Below are 4,908 nucleotides of genomic sequence, written 5' to 3' on the forward strand. Positions count from 1 at the left end.
GCGAAAGCGGCTCCAGCGGGGCCGCGCGTTCCTGCTGGGAACGGACACGCGGTTTTAGGCTGAAAGATCAATTGTTTGTTGGTAACTTGAGGTCAAGAGACCTTAAACCTTTCACAGATGAGGAAGCTGCAACGACTTCTGTCAGAGCCAATAGGCTCATTTTTGCTTGGGGCTGCCACCAGTCCTGGTATTTCATGGAGATGTTGCAGTGCCACTAGTATTGATTAAAAAATAAAGCAGCCTTTTAAAAACCCTCAGTGTCGTTTGCTCTGCTCTCTAGATCTGTCCGGGAGGTGCTTCCAAGTGGGATCTCTGATGGTGTCAGTACTGAAGAAGCCCAGGTTTTTGTTCAGTGCTCTGTTTTTATCTCTAGGCTGGAGGTTCAAGGTGAGAGGGGCTGTACCCGGCCTTGTCAGTCTCTGGCATTTGCACAGAAAAGCAGACATGCCCTGCAATCGAGCATTGCCTAATGTTTACATTTCAGGTGGAACCTCAGGTGGCCAAAAAGCCCATCAATAAATGGTCAGAGAAAGCAAGGCCACTTCCAGCCTGCAAAATCCTGCAAAATGCTATAGATCTTGCTGTAGAAATGCAGAATATTTCCAATAGTTGATGTTTACCCTCTCCATGAGGATTTAAGTAGATGTCATGGTAAGCTGAACAGGCAAGTTGCAAAAAAAAGTTAAGAGCTCCTTCCCTCTCCCCTGGCTACCCACAGTCAGAACACCAGTGGATCTGACTTCACAATCCTCTTAGGGACTTCCACGGGAGTTTTAGGTTAGTTTGAAGTGCATGGTGACTCCAAGAATACCAGAGTGAATCCTGGTGAGGAGCAATGTCTGTGACAAAAGCACTAAGAGGAGTCTTTTGTGTGGACATTCTGCAGAAACCTAATAAGAAACCTCAAAACTAAGTAAGAGTCATTACAGCAGTTTCATTGCTCTTGCAGAGGCTTTGGCTGTGGAACAGCTGGAACATCAAGTACGTTGTGTCTTCATGGAAGAAACAGGGAAACAAAATCTTCTCTGAGTGCAGATAAAGAACCTGTATTGGGTTGGTTTTTTTCTTTTCACCATACACAGATTTTCTAAAACGTGTGTGTGTAGTGGGAAATGCAATTAAATAGTTAAGGTAAGGAAATCATTTAACTTCCACCTGCTTTACTCTTCTCGAGGTACATAAAGTTTTACTGCTAATGTATTTCTGTGCTAAGGAAACCTGTGGCCTTGAAGAAATGTGCCCCTGGGCTCCTCATGCTCCAGCATCTCCTGCCAAGGAGCGGTGAGCTGGGTTTGCTGACACACAAACATTAGCATGTGCCATCTGCCCATCCCACTCACTCTGCCTGTCAGACTCACTGCCTCTGGTTCTCCAGATTGTCCCATTGTCTTTATAACATCAAATCTACAGAGAGCAGTTTATTGAACTACAAAATAATCTTGAAAAACTCTCCATTTTGTTCCACTGGGCACACCCTCCTAGGCAGCCCAGCACGTGGCAGCCAAGGAAGCCCTTTTGCCTTGCCTCTTGCCCAGCAGCTCTTGTTCAGTCCCCTGGTCCCCCAGCAAAGAGCTCTACAGGCTGCATGGGACAGTCTTACCATCTCTCTCTGCCTCACCAATAAAACCCCTCTGCAGTGGCTCTCCCTGGTTCTTCTCAGTCCTCTCCAGGCTTCCAGCTCTGCTTTATCAGTCAGCAGATAAAGGCATCCTCTGATCTCCATGTGGGCAGCTTGTCTGGTCACACAGGTAAGTGTTAATAGGAAGTAGGGACACAACCAAAAGTAAGTCGAGCTTCTTGAACTTGAGCCTCTGGGGGCAGCAATCAAGACCTTAGGAGAACCTTCCTTAAGACTTCCTGCAGTTTCCAGCACTGTCTAACCTTAGAAAGCCCTGGTATCAGACACAGAGGTTTAGCATGTCTGACTTACTTAGAAAACCCATCAGACTAAGTAACAAAGAGGCCTGTCCTAGGTTTTGAAATTTCATGTATGGACTTGATTATAAATTCAGACACATCATGCAATGCTTGGCAAAATTAAAATAAATAAATAAATAAAAATTTAAAAAGAACAAACAAAAAACCCCACCAAAACCATAAAATCAGCTACTTCACTCTGCTCCCCTCTAGAGGTTTCCATCAAGAATGAGACAAATGCCAAGTAAAAACAAAGTGGGTGGAGGGAAGAGGGCACAATAAATGAAAGATGCAATGGATCAGAGTCCTCAGGTAATCAAAATACTTAAAGCCATAAATATATATATATAAAAGAAATAATCTCTGTCCATACCTCAGGACTAGGTGTCACAGGATTATATTGCTATCAATAAAATGTTTTGTACAAATAGCTGTGAAGAATTGCTACACTTTCAGTGTATGCCATGGTCCAATATTGTCTCCTAGAGTAAAAAACTAATTAGATGTTAAACTTTTCAGAGTGTTGTTGTGGATTAGAAGGCTCAATTAAATAATTGCTGGACTCTAGTGTGTTCTCTTACATTACTTTCATCTAGTCTTCCATCTCTCTCTGCTTCCTCAAGGCTAATGCATGGAGTATTAAAAAGATGACAAGTCTCAAATTCAGAGCAGTCTATCTTTGCTAGCATTACAGCAGGCAAAAGTGTGGGGGAAATAAATCAGTTTAGGATCTAACTCAGGAAACCTACCTTCCTAGGTACTGATTTTCATCCAAAAACTTTGTGAACCTGTAGCAGCATTAAAAAATGTATTTTTTTCCAATCTACTTGAAATGAAATCCTTTGCTTTTTCCATATAGCAGCAATTAGAAAGCCCTTACCTCCTGGATCACATTAATTTTGCCTACAACAGAGTTACCTTCTTTTGCTCCATTTTGGCAAGTGCTGACTTCAGCCCCAAATTTAAGTCTGATAAACCCAGAGTGAAGAACTACATGCACTTTTCCCTCCAAATTACCTGCTAGGCAAGTTCCATCCATACAATTACTGACTTTGTTTTGGTCTGTAAGTCCCACAGGTCCTGAGTGTTAGTTATGAAAAAGAACTTCAATCTCAGAGCCATCCTGTACTATCAGGGATTGACACTCCAAAGGCAGTGGCACAACTGTCTCATGAGGGCTGCAGAGCTCTTCCTTAAAGCCCAAACAGCCCTTGCTCAGACAGATTCCCTTCTCAGCTGCTCCCAGCCCTTCTGAAAACCTCTTGGGAATGTGACTATGTTCTCGAGAATGGGATGGTCACCTGTGGTGAAGGTTTCTGGGAGGACCCGTCTCTAAACAGGTCCCATGCGTTTCTGGCAGAGGCTCAGACCTTCCGGGAGCTGATGGCTGGCACTGAGGAATGGGGAAGTCAGTACCTCGTCCTTCCTGCCGAAAGAAAATACCATCATGGCTTCCCCAAGACAGTCAGAAATGGTGCTAAAAAACCCGAGCACTGCTTGCAGGCAAGGGAGTAGCCATAAATCAGAGACGTGCTGCTGAGGGCAGGGCAGGAGCTGCTCAGCACCCTGCAGAGCCCTTCCCCTGTGCCGGCGAGGGGCAGAGCTGTGCTCCCTTCTCCCGTGGCCACCTGTGGCTGGAGGCACAGGGATATGTGTCTGTGACACAGATTTCACTGTGGAAATGCTTCAGCTCCCCCTCTGCAGTGCAGGAACTTGCTGCCTGCAGCAGCAGCACCCAACTGCGTTAGCTGGTCATGGCTTCTTCACCCCGGCTGAAAGCAATAACTAGTTGGCAGCCAGGGAAGCCCAGGAAATAAAAGTGCCAAAGGACAGGCTCATTTCTTTTGCCTCATCTGAGTGGCTGAGAGCAGCTGTCCTTCACATCTCACTGGCTTTGAGCAGTAGAGAATATTTGCAAAGTCACCTTGAACTACTGCTGAGCTCCCAAAATCTGGCCACGCGCTTTTGGTTATGCTGACAAGTGATGAGTGCATCAAGGGCTGTGGATCCATTACAGCTTGGTGAGCCCATTTAAACCATGAATGGAAATGTTACTCTCAGTCTGAGATGGATTTTGCTGAATGTACTGGTTTTCATCTCTGCAATTAGGTATATGCCTATTATCAAAAGTGACAGAATAGAGTTGTAGCCAGGAACCATAACTTGTATAGAAGCACCCAGAACTATAGCCTTTCTTTCTTAAAAATGTTTATGTTGGCAACCCTGGTTTGCAGTAGAATATTTTTATGATTTAGAGAAGCAACACCCAGGCTGTGAACCTGTGTGTTGCATCTGAACTACAGCTAGGCACAGAGCAGCCTGCACCAACAGAGTGAGCCTATCTGACCAGCAGTGTCCACAAAACCCCTCTGTGGAGCTGATGTGTGCACTAATGGCTACATCTGGAAAGCACAGCGTGTGCTTGATCAGAAAAGAACATCTGTACACGTGGAGATGTGGCCAGTAAAGCATCTTCATATGCTGCTGACCGTGGTATTTTGCATGGCTCTTTGAACACTCTCTAGGAACAGTGTTCAGCTGTGGCCCAGAGGCTGACTAAACTGGTTTCAGACAAAGATAATTCTTTGCTACAAAGATCACTAGTGTTACATGTGAGAATCCAAATCTGTGGCATGGTCTTGAACAGCTTTGTACTTCAGCCAACCACTAAAAATGCTCTCAACAATTAATTCCTGATGATGACATGAAATCAGACAGCTTTGTTTATCTGTACCTATAGCCATTTATTTGGTTACCCAGCTATGTAATGACAACAGTCACCACAATTAATAGTACACAAGTATCACTAGTACAATGAGATGATACAGTTCACAGTTTGGAAGCAAGCAGCAGGTAAAATTTTTCTTATGTTTGTGTTGATTCTTAGCACTTCTTTCCTAAATTTGCATATGGTACAGAATTGCTCTTAACAGCAGGTATGCAGGGGAGGTCAAGAAACTTGGCAGGTCCCCATTATTAGAGGACATTTTG

This window comes from Chaetura pelagica, unplaced genomic scaffold, assembly GCF_000747805.2.
Source record: "Chaetura pelagica isolate M959 unplaced genomic scaffold, ChaPel_1.0 scaffold356, whole genome shotgun sequence".
NCBI classification, from domain to species: Eukaryota; Metazoa; Chordata; class Aves; order Apodiformes; family Apodidae; genus Chaetura; species Chaetura pelagica.